A 23,526-nucleotide genomic window follows, 5' to 3' on the forward strand; every position below is an offset into this window, starting at 1 on the left:
GCTTTTCATTTACAAAGACATTCTTTTACATTTATTTGTCATATTTCATAATCATGAAATTATGTTATGACAATCAGTATCATGTGAGACTTTATCATTGACACTGGAAAAAAAAGTTTCTCACATCAATTCTTTGTCAAATTTTATATGAGTATACATTATCAACATGCATATAAGTCTTCTTCTTGAAGACCAATTTCATGTGCGATATGATAAATACAAACTTGATCTTTTTACTATTTTAATATTTCTTTATCTTCACAATTTTTAAGCTAACCACCAACTTGAACATCCAGGTTCTATCAAATTAGTAAAATAGTATAAGCATAGAAGTATACAAAATAAGGTGCAAAGAAAGAAGAAAGAATACACAAACCAACTACAATGATGTATATTGCTTGAGCTCTACGTTGAGAACTTATTCAACTTCAACGAAATTACTCGTCTAACTGGTTTACACTGACTATGTTCATTTAGATGATATAGAAGCCTTTAATGTTAAAAAATAGGATTCAAATATCAATAAACATACTTTTTTGAAATATGTACTACGACTATATGTATGAGGTTACACAGATTCAAACGTGGGATAACAAAAGATAATTCAAATTACAAGCTTGTAATCTTAATCCAAATCATAATCACATAATATCTTTTTGTTGTTTGTATGCTTTTTGAGGCAAATATTCAATACAATATGATATGATATTTTTGTGTCTATTTTTGCAGCACCAAACCTTCATTTATAGGAAGAAGATACCATTTTGGAGGGAAACATCATCTCGTTTGGAATAGATGCCATCCTTAGGTTGCGTTTAGTTGCAGAAAAATGAACAGTTTTTCGGAAAAAAAATTCCAAGAAAAATGAGAATTTTGAAAACACGTTTAGTTTAACCATTTTTCTAATTTTTTCATGGAAAATGAAAAATTTTCGTTTTCTAAAATTACAAAAAAATGGAAATTTTTGGAAAGCCAATAATCATTGTTTTCCATATTTTTCTAATTTCAATTTTTTTTTCTAAAATATAAACACACATCCACTTCCACCTCTACCTACCCACACCTTAACACCTCCAACCTACCACACCCCTATCTACCCACACCCATCCACTCCCAAGCCGACCCTCACAAACACACACACATACATACACACACACACACACCCACACCCACCCCCTTCGCCCACCCACACCCACACACACCCACATAAACACACACACCCACAAACACCCACCCACCCCCACAAACACACACCTACCCCAACCCCCACCCCCACCCCTACAAAAACACACCTACAAACACACACGCACACACATACACACACACACATACCCACCCAACATCATTACCACAATCATCGTCTTACCATCACCATCACCACCACCAATGTCGCCATCACCACCACCACTGCCGCCATCACCACCTATGCCAAAATTGCCACCGCTACCACCGCTTCCTATTATCACCACCACAGCCACCACCACCACCATCGCCGCCGCCTGTCATTACCATCGTCGCCACACACCACCGTGACCATCATCGACACCACCACTGCCCCCACCCACCGCCCCACCCCCAATCTACCACCGCTACCGTTTTTAAAAAATGAAAATCGATAGAAATATACACATGTAAATGCGTTTTCTAATTTTCTAAAACTGAAAATGAAAAATAAATAAGTTTTTAAACCAAACGCGTTTTATAAATTTTCCAATGAAAATTGTAAAGGAAAAATGAAAACAGAAAAGGGAAAACTGAAAACGGAAAATAAAAATTGTTTTCCGTAACTAAAAGCAACCTTTTAATTCCTTAAAAATATTAAGTCATAAATAAACGTAATATATATGTTTTGTTATCATGAAAAAATGATTTACATTTGAATTACTACTTTAAAAAGATGTATGATTAAGTTATTATTAAATAATTGTTTTTTTAATTTTATTCATACGTAAATTAAGTTAGATAAAACTAAAATCGTCTTATCATACAACAAAGTCTTAACAATTTTTAAGTAAAGACAATTATAAATTTAACTAGGTGAATCCTCGTGTGTTGCGCAGAAACACCTATATAGTTGAAGTCTTTATAAATATATGATTTTTTAAATATAACAATAACGTTGTTGTTAAACTTGAAATAGTAATTTGTAAATACTAAATTGATATAATATATTGATTATTTTGAATTATATGATAATATATACATTTATTATAACTTCATAATCTCAATCGTTTGAATGACTTCTACCCGCGAGTTACACATGAATAAAATTAAATATAATATATGATTTGATGTTATTTATAGTAGTTTTTATTGTTAATTATTTTTTAAAACTTATTTGCTTAATGTTTTAATTTCTATCATTATAATTATTTAAAAATCAAACATTTTTTTTAAAGCTAAAAATTTAACTATTTATATAGAGTTGTTTTTAACTATTGTTATTGTAAGTTATTTTAAGCTATTTTTTTTGGAGAATTTTAACTATTATAAAAATATATTTAAGAAATATTTTAGTTAAATTGAAATTATAATTTAGTTTTTACTTTTATCACTACAACTTATCACTTTTAACTATTTACAAAATATTCTTTAGTTTTTTAAAATAGAACTGAAATTTATATTTGAGTTGACATTGTAATGCGCAGAAACACCTATATAGTTGAAGTTTTTACAAATATATATATTTTAAAATATAACACTAACGTTATTGTTAAATTTGATATAATAATTCGTATATTAATTTGATATAATATATTGATTATTTTGAATTATATGATAATATATAAATCTATTATAACGTCATAATCTCAATTGTTTGAATGACTTCTACTCGCGAGTTACACATTAATAAAATTTAATATTATATATGGTTTAATATTATTTATAGTTGTTATTTTTAACTAATTTTTTAAAATTTATTTGCTTAATGTTTTAATTTATATTATTATAATTATTTAAAACATCAAATATTATTTTTTGATTTTAAAGGTAACAATATAATCATTTATAGAGTAATTTTTAACTGTTGTTATTATAAATTATTTTAAGCTACTTATTTGAAAATTTTTAACGATTATATAAATATATTTAGGAAATATTTTAGTTAAACTAATATTACAATTTAGTTTTTGTATTTATCAATATGATTTATCACTTTTAACTATTTACAAAATATTATTTGGTTTTTTTAGTGGAACGAAAATTTATATTTAAGTTGACATTGTAATTTTATATTTAAATTAATAATTTAAGTATTTTGTCTAAACTGTTCAAAAATTGTAGTTTTAAACTGATAATGGTTTACATGCAACTACATTTTAAATCTAATAAATTAAGTATAATATGTTAAAATTTAAAGACATAACTTTATAAATAGAAGTAAAAATATTATTTTAAAATTGAAATTTAGTCTATTTATGATTACACTGTAGGTTTGATATTATTTAACCTTATTAACCAACTTACAATCATTATTAGAAAGACACTACAATTTATCACTTTTAACTATTATAAAATAATATTTGGGTTGTTTAAGTTAAATAAATTTTATATTTAAGTTGAGCCTATAATGTTATATTTTAATTAATAATTTTAAGTATTTTATACAAATTGTTCAAAAATTATATCTTTAAAATGATAATGGTTTACATCCAACAATATATTAAAACTATTAAATTAAATATAATATGTTAAAAGTTAAAAAGCATAATTTTATAAGTAGAATTAAAGATATTATTTTAATATTGAAATTTAGTTTATATATGAATACACTTTAGATTTGATATTTATTTAACCTAATGACCAAATTATAATTATTATTATAAAGAAATTGAAAAATCATGGGAGTTTCAAATGAATGTGGTGAAAGGAAAAAAATAGGGGTTTCATATGCATGAGATTAAAAAAAATGCTAGCTTTATAAGTATGTATGAAAATATTCTTTTATTTCATCCACATATGCATATAAAATCTTAGGTTAAGATTATAAAACTCCATATATATATATATATATATATATATATATATATATATATATATATATATATATATATATATATATATATATGTTTTGTTTTGTTTTTTATTTTTATTTTTGTGGATTAATGTTGTTTAAAAAAACATACATTGTATTTTTCTAATTTTTTATTTAACCATTTTAGTAGGTTTACCGGTTATCATTCCGTTTTAGACAAACTTTTGAAATTCCGTCATCTTTGGGACAATGCTACCTAGGAAATATTTTATTTACAATGATATTGTTGAAAATGTTTTTTTTTTCAATAGGTGTAGCATAACTAAGTTTGTTTGGACTACTTGGCTTCATAATCATGTTTTAGCTTCTATTTTGTTGTAATATGATTTTTTTTCTAGCTTCTTGTTAGTTTTTAATAAAATCTTCCGCCGTTCTAAAAGAAATATTTTTCGAAAAATTCTCATTTTTTTCCGGAAAAAACGCTTACATTTGATAAAAAGTTTCAGAAAAAGAAGTTAAGGTATTTTCCAGAATTATTTTTCTTGTTTGAATCGGAATATAACTAGTAAAAATTTTAATAAGACAAATCGGAATAAATGGAATAATATAAGGTCTTTTAAAAAAAACTTATGTTAATTCGAAAAAACAAAAATATAGGATCTTTTATGATAACTAAAATATTATTCAATAATATAATTTTAATATTTATTTGACTTGTTTTATATTTAAAATACTTATAAAATTTTTAAATAATTCAGTATAAAATTATGAGAAACCTGTAAAAATGTTCCATGTGGTTTGCATTTTTTTTTCAGGATTTGATCATAACTTTGTATATTTGTTTAAAAACAGTCATTTTAAACATATTTGTTTGTGCATATTGAATCATTAATCATCTCTATGCTTCTCGTATGAAAGTTAGTTGTAATCATCATTTTTATGGTGATGAATGAGTGACGTTTTAGTTTTTAATTATTTAATAAAGTAATAGACAAAACAAAAATAAATCAAGTTTTCTCCACTCGTTGATAAATAGTTTGTTGAAGCTAGTTGTTAGGATCGCTACTAACCCAACCATGCTCAACATAAAAGAACAATGATGTTCCATTTTATAAAACCAGTTAGTGATATAATGGATTATCGATTGCCTTATATGTTTGCATATAGTTTTTCTTTTTACCGACGTGGGATTGAGTTTGCATCACAACACTAGTACATTACTAAAAGTTGATTATTGACACCTAAATAGTCAAATAATTATATAATGAATTAAACAATGTATGTATAATTAGGTTACCCAGGCACCAAAAACTCATTATTGCAAGTTATATTATTGAAATATGATTATTGACACCTAAATGTAGCAATTACTAAACTATCCTTGTGTTTCACTCTATGAAGAAAATATGCAACATTGAAGAGAATAATTAGTTTTTGTTAATTCTTTTCTTTTAGGGTTATATCATATTAGCATCCCATTGATCTTGAAATTTAGAGGTATTAGCTTAACAAAAAACCACATGGCTAGAATGTTATCTAGGTTTTACATTATGCTTTAAAAAGTGTAGGAGAAATGGTAGAAAAGCATAATCTAGAGTCTTGTGGCATATGTTTTTTTATACATAACCACATATGTGCATATATGTGTATGAAAAATATTTTTACAACATGCACTTATGTGAATTTTGATACATTACAATGGTTAATCAAAAGTGAACAAAACCTTACATTCATATAGACTTAAAATTTTGATGCAACACTTGTGTTGTATCAAAGTTAACATGAAAATCATTCAAGTCTACTGAAGGGATGACATAACGACTTGGATTAATTCACACATATGTGTGTGTGTGTGTGTTTTACATGAAGACGAACCCATTAAAAGGTGGAAATAATTCCTTAATCACTTTATTGATGATTGTACTAAACTTTGTTATGTTAATTTACTTCAAAGTAAAGATGAAACAATAGACAAGTTGAAAGTGTATAAAAATGAAATTTAGAATCAACTCAATGAAAAGGTTAAAGTACTAAAAAGCGATTGTGGAGGTCAATATGCACCACTAATTGAGGATTTTTTTTCTTCAAATCATGGTATAAGACATGAGACTATTCCATCTTATTCACCACAACAAAAATGGTATCACATAAAGAAAAATCTTGTCTTGAGAAGATATGTTATGTTGATAAGTTATGGTTTCCCTGGTCAGTGTGGGGGAAGCTATCTTATAAGCTAATTACCTTTTAAATAAGGTACCCCAATAGAAAACAGATAAAACACCATACAAATTATGGTTGAGTATAAAACCATCTTAAAAATATATTTGAATGGGGGGGGGGGGGGGGAGTGTTTCGCAAAGGTTGTTATACCTAACCCTAAGGTTGTAAATATTGGACCCAAGATTGTGATTGCATCTTTATTGGTTATGCATAAAACAATAGTGCTTGTTGTTTTCTCGTACACGACTCTAAAATACCAGATATTCATAAACGCATGATAATGGAATCAAAAAATGCATCATACTTAGAAAATGTTTTTCTGTGTCTTGATAAAGCAAACATAAGTGCTCCAAAAATAATTGGGCACAAATAATTTTCTCATGAAGAAGAAATTAAAGAAGAAATATATCATGATGTAGTAAAAGGGTATAAGTCAAGAAATCATTTGGAGATGATTTCTACATATATATGGTTGAAAGAGAGCCTCAAACTTCCAAAAAGGAATTCACTTTATCTAAAAGACCTCAATCACGAGAGGTAATTAAAAGTGAAATGGATGATGCAAACCACTAGGTTATAAGTGGATTTTCAAGAGGAAAATGAAAGTATATTGATCCAAAGAACATGTTAATTGGTTTTAGCACAATTACATGTGGTTTTAATGGAAATCTGTATCGATTCCTTGTTTTGAAATTTAGAATTGAATAATACTTCTTTATTTGAAGAGTTATTTCCATTAACTTTAATAATATTGGATGCAATTCATCAAAACAATATAATGTTTCGATGAATATTAAGGCTTTCAAGACGACCTTGAAAGGACTATGAAAGGAAATAAGAAAATTCTAAAATTGGAATTATGTGATTGAGAAATAGTTTAATGATTTCTCAAAAGATCTGGTCTAAATTGTAAAAATTAATCAATGTTCTATCATTTGAACTAGTGAAATTTTATAAGATTGAAATCACTAAAGTTTAGTGGATTTCCAAATAAGAAGTAAGAGTTGGCATATTTTAAATATATGCTTGGATAAAAAACATAACAATCCCTTGATTAATTTCTTTTATATGATCTTATAGTTATATGTGGTTGTAACTTCTCAGAATTTGGAAGTATATCATTATGATATGAAACTAAAACTTCTAAACATATATTTAGAAGTATAATCTACATGGAACTGCCTAGTAATTATCTTACTCGAGGGAAAGCAACAAAATGTGTTGTAACGCCTGTAATTAGGGATAGAAGGTTAAAGTATAATAGTAATAATTATTATAATTTAAATCCTTGAATAGGACTGTAAGACCCCGTTTATTTAATAAATAAATAAATTAATTAATTAATGCACAATAGCCCTAAAATCAATAATTATATAGTAGGGTGTTGGTCTCGAGGGGCAAATTGTCATAACTTTAGAAGTTAGGGGTTAAAAGTGTAAGTTTTAGATTGATTTCGTAAATAATTGTGAAGGCAGGGACTACTTGGTAAATTATTAGGACTAAATTTGAAAAGATTTTGGGAGGATAAGGGCCGAATGGTAACTTATGGACTCCATTTGAGAATAATTTGTAAAAAAAAAGGGGGGGGGGTGTTTGGTAACTTTTAGATTTAAAATGAAAAGAACTATGGGAACAAGGGTATGAAAATTAAATTATGGGTCCTCGTTTGCAAAGATGTTTATGGGGAGGGGCCATTTCTGCCATTATGGCAAAGATGTGAGATGGGAAGGGAATTTAATTGTTACCCTCTTAATCTAAACCTTAACCCTAATAACATGTTCAACCGCCATCTCCACCTTATGCCTCCCTCACCGGCACCGCAACCACCCCATCTTCTGATCAGTGAAAGGCTACCTCCACCACCTTGTTCCTCTAACCGTCATCCCTCCACAACCGCCTATGTGAGCCACCCAGCCCGTAGTTGTTTCCATCGCTGGTAAAGACCACCACCCCACTGTTGCTTGCTGCCGATAGCCGTGGTTGTGGCCGCCGTTCTTTTTCTTCTTCCTTTTCGTTCTGCTACCGATGGTCATCGATATTACCGCCTCCAGCCTCCGACGGCGTCGCTCCTTGCTGCTGGCTGGCTTTTCGTGTCGACCACCACCGCCGCCCAGCGGCTGTTCCACCCACTACCATTGTCATGCACCACCAGGTGGGTGGTTGAATTCATCCTCCGAGCAAGAAGGTGTGTGTGTGTGTGTTATTTTTGTGTGTGTGTCGTGGGTGGCTTTGTTTGGATGGAAATCGCAGGAACAGCCACCACCACCATGGTGAGGTGGTGGTTGCCACCATGTACCACCGTGTGTGTGTGTGTGTGTCTTAGTGCTTGTGTGTGGTTATTTGAGATTTAGCCTTGTAAAATGTAATTAGAAATTGGATTAATAATAATAAAAACTCAAAACCACCACAATGAGTTGGTGGCTGCCACCACCAACCGTCGTGTGGGGTGGTGGTGTGCTTGTTGTGTTTTGATTCGTTGGGATGTTTGGACAAATAGACTAAAACCCTATTGGGACTAACAAAACAATAATGGGCCTAATAAACCCTAATTAATCTAAGGACTTGGTATTGGGCCTATTGGGTTGGAAACCCTAATTAGGGTTTAGAAAACCCTAATTTTGGATATATGGGCCTTAGATTTATCAGGACCCACATTTGGGCCATTTGAATGGAATTGTGAATTACACCCAATCACACCATATGACTTACCTTGTAGAGTGATGGACTTAATGGATTAAGTCCTTAATGAGTTAAGTGAGAAACACTTAACCCTAATTATCATTTTATGTGAAACCCTAATTTCACTTGGGCCTTGAGTTGGGCCGTTCCATTGGGATTTGGTAATTGGGGTATTAATGGGCCATCCAAGAATAATCATATGGATTGGAATATGTTGATGGGCTTTAGGGTAAGGCCTATATAAGGGTTTGGGCCCAATTTGGAAAATTGGGCCATATATGGGCCATAGTTTGGGCCTTTATGATGATGAGATATTGGGCCATTAGAAATGCCACATATTTGGACCGGACTAAATGGTTGGGCCTTTGAATAAGACCATGTAAAGGTTTGGGCCCAATTTGGAAAATTAGGCCAAATGTTGGATTTGATTCCTAGTTTGACTTTTGGGCCTTTGGATTAGGTCTTGGACTTGAATCAAACCAAGATGGGGTAATGTAGCCTGTTACTCCAAGAACTTATGGTTATGTGTTGTGATCCAATTATTAATTGGGTGTTATTTTGATGATTGACAGTTCGAGACCCTGTCATCCAGCAGCTAGAGTTTTGTCTACGGGACTTCAAGAATGTGAGGTGAGTTGCCTTCCAGTAGAAACGGGTCGAAGGCACCAAGGTCGGCCCACTAGTAAGAGTTATAGTAGAGATAATTGTCTTTGTGATAAGTATTTGGTATGTTGCTATCTGTTATGATTATGTGCTAGTATACCATGATGTTATGTGATATGTGATAGGAGGGGTAGGTTAGACCCCTATACTGGTCGAAAGGACCTTAGGGGTAGTTAGTACCTAATTATGTTAGATAGTTTATGAAATTTGTGTAATGATATTATGTGGTAGGGGTAGGGGTGAAATAATCCCCGGATACCGGTCGAAAGGACCGAAGGGGTAGGTCAACACCCTGATATGCTAGGCAAGGTTATCCGTCGAAATGATCGAACGGGAGGCCAGCACCATGATATGATAGGCAAGATACTGGTCGATAGGACCGAAGGGGTAGTTAGTACCCAGTTATGTTATGCATTATGTGTTATGTATGGTATGTGGTATGATGGGGGAACTCACTGAGCTTCATGCTTATCGTTTTCAGTTTTGGTTTCAGGTACTTCGCCTTCAAAGGAAAGGAGCTGGCAATCGAAACGCATCACACTATATTTCCGCACATGATATCTTGGGGATTACACTCTGATATTGTTTTATGATAACATGTTTTGATTATTTCTACTTTGGTTTTGACATGGGATGTTATTATGGATGTTTCTATACTAATTGGTTTTATAATAACTTAATTAAAAATGAAATTTTTGGTCTTGAATTTTGGGATGTTACAAGTTGGTATCAGAGCCTTGGTTTTAGGGATTCGGGCACACTCTTTGGTGTGTCTAAACTTAAACTAAAGACTTGGTACGAAAATTTTCAAAAGGAAAATCATTTTCTAAAAAGAATTTTTTAAAGAATTTTAAATGAGAAAAAGAACTTTAAAAAGAACAAGGTGTGTGATGCGTGCAATCAGCCGAGCTCAAGTAAGTTTTCCCCAAGATACCCATACATGTTATGTTATGATTATGAGAACTGAATACATGTTATGTTATGATATGATTATGAGAACTGCATGCTAGATTAGGGTTAAGGATCTAGGAAGGATGCCTTATATGTTTGTTGTATGTGCTTAATGAGCTACATGAAAGAATTTTGCATCATTAATGGAGCTTGAAGCTCTCATTCTCTACCAAATCTCCATCAAAATCAATTAGAGTAAGGTACAAATGAAGAATGAGAGTTCAAGATTCAAATATCAAAGCCTTGTATGAATCTATAATCCAATCACCATCAGTGGATTTGGAGCCCACCAACCAAATCATAGGTTCGAATTCTAGAGATAAAGAGAAAATTTATGTCGCAATTCACTAATGGAGATCCCTAATTTAGATTGATTGATCCTATTCTTTAATTTGAAACCTTATATGGATCCTACACCATCTAAATCGCCATTGGTGCTCTCTCCCCCCTCACAAATCGGGAGTTTCAGTCAAATAGGAGAGAGGCCCACCTAACTGATGGGGTTTGCTAATCCTAACAATAAAATAAACACATGACGATAGAAAATTTTAAAATTTATTCTAAGGCAAGTTAAGATCTAAACCCTATAAAGAATATTATCTAATGATATGAACAACGATAGACAAGAAATACCAACCTTATAGCAAAAATAATTAAAATTAACAGCAAGTTAATATTTAAATTTAACTTTATTAACGGACAAATAAAGGGTAGAAACAATTGAATAGTGTGATAACAATTTATTATAATAACTATTATTTCATAGTAAACTAATGTCATAATCATTTTTAATAATATATTTGATTTTTTTATATATTATTTAACGTGTATAACAAGTAATTTTTTATATTCAAAACATGTAAAAAGCTATTGCAACAAATAATATATATTTGAGTAAATTACAAGAATGGTCCCTATGGTTTAAGGTAATTTGTGCGTTTGGTCCCTAACTTATTTTTTAAACTCGGAATGTCCCTACTGTTTGTTTTTGTTACGCGCTTGGTCCCTCTATTAACTAAAAAGACTATTTTAACCTTAATTTTTTTTTAATTTATTTAAATAAACACACTCTCAACTTCATCCTCATCACCTTATCATACTTATCCCCACCACTTTTTTCTATTTAAATCATAATCATTTTAGGTAAGATAGGGACTAAGCATGTAACTAAAACAAACAGTAGGGACCAAATCTGTAACAAAAACAAACAGTAGGGACTTTCCAAGTTAAAAAAATAAGTTAGACACCAAATGTGTAAATTACCCCAAACCATAGGGACCAGTCGTGTAATTTACTCTATATATTTTCGTCTAAACCCTTGTAAATACTTACCCAACTAATCCAAATTATCCAATTCGTTAGCTCGATCAATGTATTAAAATATAATATTAATTGATTAAATTATTTACATATTTACATAATAATAATAAAATCAACTATATTTCAAGTTGCAAGGCGGCATATGAGGCTTTGGGGTGTATTAAGTAAAGAGAAAAGGCCAAAAATACTTTGGAAATAAAAAGAAACAAAAAGAGAGAAGGATGCTATAAAGAAATGAATTCCCCTAAAAGAATTATGTTACTTTTAATTTTAATAATTTGATGTTCGTATATTATCTAGTAGATCGAAAGCGAATAGAATGTAGTATTCGAAATATAAAGAAAAATGATTTTAAAGGGCAGTGACTTATATGTTTAAATAATTAGCTCGATTTATCACTAAATTTATTTGAGTTCAAAAAATTTCCATTTTGACCCGGCATTACATGCTGATGATTTTAGTATCCGATAGAAAAATAATACATACAGAAAAAATGGGCCTAGCCAAATTTTTCCTACCATAATCCCAATGTTTGCGTCCATTATATATATATATATATATATATATATATATATATATATATATATATATATATATATATATATATATATATATATATATATATATATATATATGCAAAAGGCTCCAACGTACCGGCGGAAATGAGAACTAATGCACATGTGTTTTCCAACATAACATATTTCTTAAACTATGCTAATCATTACCTTAATATATACAAAAACATAGTTTTTTTCGTTTTTTTTTTTAAATTTTTATAAGTTATTTTTATCAAAAAATGATTTTAAATATACCAAAATTCATGATTTTTTATTATCTACAAATAGAGATCTATATTAATATAGTTTTAAGATAAAATATATATATTTTTTATATTTTCAGCTATCGTTATTCATAAATGAAAAACAATACATCAGGTTTTATTACAGTACATTCGTTATTCACTTATGAATAAAAAGTATGATTTTTTTTTTTTTACAATTTAAGTATCATTCATATATGAATATAACATATAATAAACATAGTATATTTATTTTTTAATATTGAACGATGAATTCACTTGTGAATATTAACATAGTATATTCACTTGTGAATATTAGATGGTATATTCACTTATGAGTATTAAATGATATTTCATATGTGAATATTACATAGTATTACATGGTATATCACATGTGAATATTACAGAGTATATTCACTTGTGAATATTAGATGATATATTCACTTATGAATATTAAATGATATATTCACTTATGAATATTACACAGTATATTCACATATGAATATTACAAGGTATATTCACTTATGAATATTGAAGGTATTTTGACAAATATATATAATTTTTATATGTTATTCACATATGAATAACATACAGACTTGCATATTTGTTTTGTGTTTTTAATAATCTTATATTGATTCAGGTAAGAAAACATATTCATATGTGAATATAACGTGGTAATTTAGTTTATGCGTTTCATCAAACAGTTGGAGTGCAAACAAGTTAACTATTTTAAAAATGTTAAAAACATCAAGTTATCAATTCCAAATCATCATATACTTCCAATTTCGACTTCAGATGCGACATTCTATCTCTGATCGATTTCTCAATTTGATTTTTATTTCCGAAAATCCGATTGGGAACCTGTGAGTACCGATTCTAAGTCCCTCAATGTCGACTGTGATTGCGAGTACAGAACTCCGATTTCAATTTTATGAACAACGAAGAAATTCCGGTTTAGTTGAAGAAATCTGGATGATTATTTAAGGTTGGAGGAAAAATTCTGATGATGAACGAACAGTTATCGAATTCTCTATAGTTACGTATTTGAGATTAAAGGTTATTACGATATTTACAAGTTTGCCACCGTGTCTTTTATGCTTAGATTAAATGAGTGGCTGAGAATGATTCCCCCATTCTCAACCTTTTTTATTTTCTCAATTGAACTCACCTCTCTCTCTCTCTCTCTATATATATATATATATATATATATATATATATATATATATATATATATATATATATATATATATATATATATATGAGTGTTGTAGAAATCGGTATTGACAATTGACTAATCGTTTGACGGTCTGCAACCGATTACAAGTAAAGGTGTTTTGGTGAAAATTTGTCAATATTTGTCAAATTCGGGCTTGGCGGTCCTCGACGGTCCTAGATGGTAAAATTTTAAAAAATTTAAATTTTCAAAGGTTCAAATATTATACCAAAATTTACAAAATTTTAAATCTTTATAGTTTTAAATATTCAAATATTATAGCAAATATTTAAAAATTTAAAATTTTGAATTTGTTAAATACTGATTTTCTAGAATATATTAAGTTTTTAAATAGTTTTATTAATAATTTATGGTCTCCAATTATTTCCCGCCTAAACCGATTAATCTCTTAACCTCTGTCAACCGCAGAGCTACAGCCAAACAATTTTATCACACACACACACGTGTGTGTGTGTGTGTATATATATATATATATATATATGTATATACACACACACACACAAAGAGTTGAATGTTGCAAAGAGATGAACATCACAAAAACCACTTCTCTTCATATTGTCCTCGAAAAACACAATACAAAAAGCAAGGTATTTATGTATTTTCAAAATTGGAATAGTTTGTAATTCCAAAATCAATTTTCTTGGATTAACTCAAATCAAATTTCATAATACTCCGTGCAATAGGGTCGAAATCACATATGTTACAAAGTGTTTTTATACATGTTCCTTGAATCATCCAAGTCTTTTCACTGATATTCGAAGCCCAAAATCTAACATTATAATTTTGTGATAATGTTGAGTCTATCGAAGTTGTGAAGAATATCGAGGTGCTAATTGTTTTTCGGAATTCTACGTATCTGGAGAAGAAAAGATCAAAGGAATAATGAAATATTCAAAGCACTATTTTACAATGTTTTTTTCTTTAAAATATGCGAAAGTATTGTGCACCTTAGAAGGCTTTAAGTATCTTCAAGTATCTTTAGGGAAATTTTACGCAATGTCGAATTTATTGTTCATTCCCGACATTTAGGATATTGATGGCTCTTATAAACAATGTCATATCCACCGTTCACTCACGATACTTCGGATACCATCAGATTTTACAAAATTTAAATTTTTTGACTAAATGTAAAAATTTTTCATATCGTTTCGTTTTATTTCAATCATTTTAATTGAAAATGAGAAAAATATTTTACCTCTTTTTTCTTTATTGACTTGTGATGTGTTATATATATATATATATATATATATATATATATATATATATATATATATATATATATATATATATATATATTATTTTCTTCTCATTCACTATGAAGGTTTGAAACTAATTATGCGAGAACTTATCACAATACTGTATTTTAAAACATTTCATCTGAAATTACAAAATTTAACTAAACTAATCATACCAAATTCATTTTTTTATCTTCATAAATATCTTTTTGTGAGATAGTAGGATAAACATTTACGTTCACATACTTGGTAATATTACTCTGGGCATATAAGTATGAGATTAAGGTTGACTTGCTTTAATTATTGATACTTCTGTAAAAATTATGATGGTGCGTTTCATATCAGGATACTCTATGGTTTTTTAATTCGCTTTCACAAATCATTGATATGAACTCAATGAGCAGTTCTTAAGACTAAATTGCATGAATTTTCTTATTCTAAAATAGATTGAATTTTTTAATCAAAGAAGTTTGTGTCTAAAATATAAGGACCGCAGTATAGGGTATAGGATAGATTGAGGATGTTGAGCAAAGATAAAACCCATGGTTTTCACAGAAGATCTTTATTTGAAATTTACGGTTCGTTAAGTTTGTTGGAATGGGAATGAGATATTATAGAAAAGAAAATTATTGATGCAATCATGAAAGCGATAAATTATTGGCATACTTAAGGTTCTCGGAATCTCATGGAAATTCACAAACATGGAAATCATTGTTACACATGGAGATCATTAAAAATTTTCACTTTCTCCAATCTCAATTCTCTCTACAAACATAAATTGTTCATCTTGTTCTTTGATCTTCTACAACACATCAATCATGGTTGCTGCTAATCAGTTTTCTTATGATGTAGCAGACGTTGATTCATTTCCTTGGTTCACTATTCAATCCAACAATTTGATATTGAATTTCGATACTAGTTTGCATCCTATAGCATAGTGGACACTGATTTCTTGTCTAAAGAACTTTGTTCTTAGTTATGCTATGACTGTAACAAATCCAATTTCGCTTGTCTGGTTACATAAAGCTTTTCAAACTTCAATTTACAACCAAAATGCAGATCTTCTAAAATTTGAGATTGAGTAAACAGGGAAACATGCATTGAAGAAAAAGTAGTTTGCTAAACTATTACATATGATTTTGAAGGGGATTTTGTGCATCCTTCATCTGAAGAATTATTTTTAATGTTGAGCAAAATGGGTCATACCCCTTATCTCAAGGTAATCAGTGGTTTCAAGAAATCCAGTTTACTGTTTGTATGGAATTATTTATTTGGAGTAGTGGTTAGATTTCACTGGGGAAATTTTGGATTGGATTTGACAAAGCAGCTTGTATTTCATGTTCTTTATCGTTTATACCATGATGCCAAGGTTGATTTTGTTGGATGTTATGGAATGAATTTACAAAAACTATCAATCATCCGAAAAGGGTAACAAAGACCTTTTCACATTCATTTTGGTCTTTGATAGTTGGAGCAGTTTGTGAACAAACAAATATCGAAATGCCAACTAAAGAGAAAAATTTAACATTTACTCAAATGCAAATTCCAAAGGTTGCATTAATTTAAGATGAAGAATTTCCTTTTATTATTCAAATACCCAAATCCATGTTGAAAGGGCTTTTAATACTTATCCATTATTGTAATACTACAAGTCTATGCTTGTAATTCCTTATCCTATGAGACCTATTCTGGAGGAAACTGAAGAATAAGATCTAAAGTTTAAAGAATAGAAACAAAAGAAATTTCATATCAAAGAGGCTGATGAACCATAGAAAAAGTAGAAAAATAAGAATGTATAAAAGTCTAAGTAAGTGTAACATCCATCGCTCGAGGTATTAATTAATAATTTATGAAACTTAAAAAGATATAGGACTATGGTTGGACTTGGCATTTTGGATTGGACTTTTGGAATCTTGGGCCAAGATGTAGACTACCCATAAGTCGTACGTGGGGCGTAGTGACTTTGGATGCGCGGGACATGAGAAGCATACGCGCCGCGTACGCGAGTAGACACCAAACCCTATTTTCAGGGTTTAAGGGGTATATAAACCCCATTATAACCCCTCTTGGTTTCTTATCAGCCTCCTCACCCACAATAAAACCCTAATACGTTCTTACGCTTTTGTTGTGTGAAATTGCTTTTTGTGAGTACATTTAGTGAAAAAAGGTGGTGAAGAAGGAAAGGAAAGGTAAGAAAAGAAGCTTGATCTCAAGGATCTCAGCTTAACTCACCTTTTGTCATAAGAAGAAGGTATAAAGCACTTAACTTTCTTCCTCACATTCTAGACCTAGGGTTATGGGAGTTTTGGACCTCCTTAGGTCCAAAGGTTGGATCTTGATCATGTAAATCTGTCTTTAAGCTTGGGATTGCCATCCTTGAGGCTCAAAACACTTTCTTAGCAATAAAGTTTCAATCTTTGGGGCTTTCATGAAGCCATGCAAGAGACCTAGCCATTTTCCATGGAAACCGATTATTGTTTTTAGTGTTTGAGCTTATGTAAGTCATGCAAACCATCAAGTAAGCAACTTTATGGTTTAAGACAAGGAATAAGACTTGGATCTAAGTTTGTAGCTTCTAACTCGGAATATTAAGCACTTGATAGAGAAAGTACTTAACCAGGTATTACGCTGAGCGTACGTGTAGGTACGCCCAACGTACTCATCATCAAGCCCTTACGCTAAGCGTACTTTGGAGTACCCCCCGCGTAACGCAGTCAGTTTGGACTTTGAGTATTTAGGCCTCGATGTGGGCTGTATTTTGGACTTTGGGCCTTAGTGGGCTAGCAGGAGTTAGTGAATATTAGCCAAGTATAGGTGTTGGGCTTACGGTAAGGCCTAATAAAGAAATTGGGCCATTAATGGGCCATTGGTGGACTTAGAAAGAATTAAAGGGTTTGGGCCTTGGTTATGACCCACACCATAGCAGGGGTCAAATAGTCATTTTACCCATAGAAGGATCCTTTTTCTGATTAAGTGTTTTATTTGGTCATGATTGTCGGGGAGCAGCCAGAACAGAAGTCATGGATTCTTTACTCAGGCTTTCAGCAGTCAGTTCTTTGAGGTGAGTTTCCTTCCAGTAGGAACGGGTCTATGGCCACAATGTCGACCCGTTTAGATAGCAGTAGTTCAGTATGCTTGATGCCTTTGTTATTTAGGCATGACTATGTGTTATGTGTCCTGGGTTGCGGCCTGATTCAGTATGCAGTATATGTGTTATTGTTATATACTATGATTATGTTATGTTATGTTCAGTTAGTTTCGGACTTCAGTCCGATACAGTGGGCGAGGCCCTAGTTAGTTCTGCACATCGCTCCGATGTAGTGGGCAATGCCCTAGTCAGTTTCAGACTCCGGTCCGATGTAGAGGTTCAGGCCCTAGTTAGTTCCGGACTACGGTCCGATACAGTGGGTAAGGCCCTAGTCAGTTCTGGACTTCGGTCCGATGCAGTGGGCAAGGCCCTAGTCAGTTCCGGAATTTGGTCCGATGCAGTGGGCAATGCCCAGTATGTGCTTTATATGTTATTGCATGGTATATGGTAGTTTGGGGGAGCTCACTAAGCTTCGTGCTTACAATTTTAGTTTTGGTTTCAGGTACTTCAACTAGGAAGGGGAAGGGCTTGGGATGATGGCATGGCACACACAAGAGTTTTAGCCTGGGAGTTAGACTCTAATATTTTTTACATGATCTTGACAGCAGTTTGATATGAGACATATTTTATGACATTTTGAGAAACACGACTTATGTTTTTCTTATATGATATTGGATATTATGGTTTTAGTAATGTTTTTCAAATGAAATTTTTGGCTTGTATTTTATGGATGTTTCAAGTTGGTATCAGAGCCTTGGTTTGAGGGATTTAGACACACTTTTGGATTTGTCTGGACTCAAACTAAGGAAATGGTACAAGGTTTTCAAAAGAAAAAACATTTTTGAAAGAAATTTTTTAAAAAGAAACTTAAAAAGAAAAGAGTTTTTGAAAAAGAGAAAAGGGTGTGGTGCATGTGATCAACCGAGCTCAAGTAAGTACTCCCAAATGACCCATACAAGTTTATGATTACCAATACAAGTTTATGTTGTGATTATCAGTTTCAGTAGAACAACATGGTAGAATAGGAATAAGGATCTAGGAAGGATGCCTTAAGTGTCTGCTATATGTGTTTTAGCTTTATGAGAATTGCATACTAGTATCGAGTAGATAGTAGTAGGATAGCCTGTTTAGGTTATGCCTGATAGTATGAGCTTAGAATCGTATGCTAGTACAAATTCTTGTTTGAATAGAATTGATTGGGTTAGATTTCCCTTTTGTCTGAATGCTACTTGCTTTGTGCTTTTTGGGACTCTAAGTGATGGGAGTAAGTCATTAGGTGAAGACGTCACGTCACATGTGATCAGGGTTGAATAATATTAGAGTGCTGGATTTGGCCCTATTGTACAACTCTCGTTTGAGTCAAACCGTTGTAGGGACGAGTCCTTTACTCGAAGGATTATCCAATCCTTGTCACATGTGATGGTATTCAGTTACTGAATAATTGGCATTACAAAGATACCTTCAGTAGCTGAGGATTGGGTGCGGGTTGGAGGTTCCCTAGGGCAAGCCTAGGATGAGTGTAGCAGAGATCAGTAGTAGAAGGGACATGGTGGAGTCAAGGCAGTTCTTGAGGAAAGTATGGATAGATGTGGAAGGTAGTATGGGCCCGTACTAATGAAGGCAGATGATTCATACTTGAATCGGGGGAGGCTGAGACGAGACCAGGAAGCTTGTAGTAGATGTGATCCTTCTAGTTATATCAGTGTTTCTGACATTGTCATATTGTGTTTTCAGAATAGTGGTTTTACGCCCTAGAGCAGCGATCAGCAGTTCAGGTGCCGGAGAGGGATCAGGTTCAGGCTCAGGGGCCAAACATTTGGATGAGAAGACTAGGGAGTTCATCACCTAGTATATGCAACGTCGGAGTACCGAACGGGCAGACTAGGGAGTTCAGGCTTAGACATCTAATCCAAAAGTATATGCAACGTCGAAGTACCGAACACAACAACAACCGATGATAATGTTACGAGTGAGAGTCACACCTCACTTAGTGAATTAGCTTGTGTCAGACACATAGTAGCGAACGAGATACGTATCTTGGGGTTATTGATGTGTGTGTGTGTGTGTATATATATATATAGGAAGTATTATAATAACAATTAGAAAGGTGATTAAGAGGAGAGTAATTGTTAATGATGAAAATGAAGATTAATATTATCTTATAATATTCTAGCTATGTATGAAGTAATAACTAATTACATTATTGTGATGTTTATATGATGTATCTGACCCCATGCTATGTGAGTGTTTAAATGCATGTTTATATGATGTTTCGTTCGACCCATTTGGATATGTACATACCATAACACCATACTTATGGTTGACTCACTTAGCGTATGCTGATGCTTGTTTCTTTTCTAGTTGCTCTTGCATCGCATTGGTACAGGTAGCATGATTTGATGGCTTGGCGAGGATGGTAACTTATGGTGTAACGGCCCAATTTTTAGAAAAATTTTAAATTATTAATTTCTCAAACATCATCCATAAGAATTACAAAAATCCTTATATATATATATATATATATATATATATATATATATATATATATATGTATTATTTTTGAATTTAGAGTACAAAAAGCTAATTGTGAAAACACTGGAGAATGCATGCCACGTCATCAAGCCGGGCCCTTGCCCTTATCAACAAAAGTACTTGAAACATCCAATAAAACTCTAAGCACAAGCTTAGTGAGTTTCCCAATCACATAAGTTATATAATCAGAGAATTTCATGCTCATACAAATACATAAAATGTTGCCATGGACTCCCTCCATGGTCTTCAATGGAATGCCATGGGCTACCCCCATGGTCTTATATCATCATGCCATGGGCTCCCCCCATGGTCTTGACAACTACCATGGGCTCCTCCCATGGTCTTCACATAAAACCAAACATAAATAAAATAATAAACCATAGCATATTCCGATACTAATCATCTCATTTCAATTAATGGGATGGCCTTGGTGCCTTCGATCCATGATTGTGATGAGAAGACTCACCTCAATACTACATGGAAGCTGACCAGGTTGGGACTCCAATATCCACTCTACACAACCCTATAACAAAAACAATTTCTTAAACACAACTCAGTATGCCCCAAAACCCCATGAAGGTCAAACTTGGTCAAATACTAAGGTCAAAGGTCAAAGTCAATGTACTGAGTTGACCCAACTCGCCGAGTTGCTCTTAACTCTTCGAGTTTCTCTATTACCCGCACAAATCGGGAAAAATCTCATCAACTCGCGAGTTCACTATTGAACTCGTCGAGTTGGCCAGAAAACCAACCTCTTAATGCATTAAGTTGAATCTATCTAAACCAGGGACTCTAAAACTCAGATCTCTTCCAAAATGATGTCTAGAAGGGAAAAATTTTCGACTTTACCCTTTAGAATCATCTAATATGAAGCAAACCTAAACCCTAGGCTCTTTTGAGTGAGTCTTAACCCACTAATCCCTTGAACTCTCCAATTATAGTCCCAAAACACAGGTCCAGAGTTCAAAGGTCGGTTAATCACGTAAAGTTTCCAACTTTACGTCCATGCAAGCTAGAAATACAGTCTAGAGCTGAATAAGGGATTTATTGCATGAATGGGGCTTGGAACTAATAAAGTTTGCAACTTTCAGCCATGAAAATTCATGAAGGGATTAGATCTAGAATAATAACTCATGGAACCTTCAATATCTTAGCTAGCCCAACCAAAATCCCAAAATCATGCTAAAACTTCCATTAAAGAGATATAGATGATAGCAAAGCAAAATGTCGACTTTATACCTCAAAAGACTGCTATTGATGAAGATTTTATGAATCTATACTCCTTCTTCTAAGCTAGATATATCCAAATTCCAAGCTCCTTCCAAAGAACCACCACAATCAATTCTCAAAGCTTGCACACACTCAATCTAGAAAGGATAAACGAACTTAGGGTTTTTGGACAAAGGGAGGCCAGCCTAGGGGTTAAGTCCTTTAAATATGGTGCAGCACCCTAAAATTAGGGTTTCATCTCTAGCCTCCAAATCTCCCCTACTTGAAGTAGACTTCGTCCTCGAAGTCTGCGGATGTAAAAAGGTCCGGATAATGCTTCCTCATCTCGTCCTCTGGCTCTTGGATCCATTCGGAGCCCCTCCGGTGTTGCCATTGCACCTTTACTAACTTCATTTCCTTGTTCCGAAGAGCTTGAAGATGGCTATGTTCTTACATATTATAGGACATAACGAACGTTTTCGTGCGGTTAAGAGAAGATTTCATCGCTCCACACAAACGATTCATTAATGTTTTCACGAGGTCCTAACTACAATGATGTGTTTTGTAAAAGAAATTATAGTACCAACAACTCCTAATCCAACAAGACATAATTCGGAGCGACATATACGGTTAAAAATATTTTTTCCACAGCAATAGGTGTATTAGATGTAACTCTTGTACATGCTGTTGTACTCGTTGATCAACAAACTCGTTATAAGGGAAGAGGAAAAGGAGAATGTTTTCAAAATGTAATAGGAATTTGTGATTTTGATATGATATTCACCTTTGTTTGGGCTGGATGGGAGGGTATAACACATAATTCAAGAGTTTTGAAAGAAGTTGCATTCAACTCGACTTTTGGATTTCCATTTCCTCCACCAGGTTTGTAATCATTATATAATTTTTATTATCTATCTTTTGTATATAATATGTGTCATTATATAATATTTGTCACATTCATTTGCAAATAAATATTACCTTTGTGATGCCGCATATACAAACACTCGTGGGCTGAGGGGCGGAGCCAGGATTATAGAATAAGAGGGGCTTGAATTATAATAAAAATGTTAAAGTGTATTTTTATATTAATAAGATGTTAAAATGTATTATATATCTAAATAACTTAATAGAGATGATGTATTTGACAAGGAAAAGTTGTCTAATGAGCATTTTCAAGCACAAGATCATTAACATTCTGGCTATTAAAAGTAATCAAATTTATCAATTTAAGAGAATTTCTTTGATGTCTTGAGTCAAGTCGCTAATCATGATCTCTTAAACCACATTCTCGAAACATGATCCATTTGATAACTTCAACATAAGCTTTATGTTGTAATAATTAATAAGAATTTACGTCTCTTAAAATCGAGTTTTTTTTTCAAGTTCAACATTAGTAGGTTCTTATATATTACTATTCATTTCATGGTGTGACGTGTGTTATGAACATCTTCCATATTATTATTACTAGTAATATGCAATTTTAGGTAACAAATATCTTATTTTCATTTGAAAATTGAATTAATAGTTCCTGTTTGTTCATGTTTTTTATACTCTATGATTTTATCATTTACCCTAAGAAAATAATCATAATACATGATTTACAAATTATATTGCTACAAG

Source organism: Lactuca saligna, chromosome 1, assembly GCF_052625555.1.
Source record: "Lactuca saligna cultivar CGN05327 chromosome 1, ASM5262555v1, whole genome shotgun sequence".
In the NCBI taxonomy this organism is placed as follows: domain Eukaryota; kingdom Viridiplantae; phylum Streptophyta; class Magnoliopsida; order Asterales; family Asteraceae; genus Lactuca; species Lactuca saligna.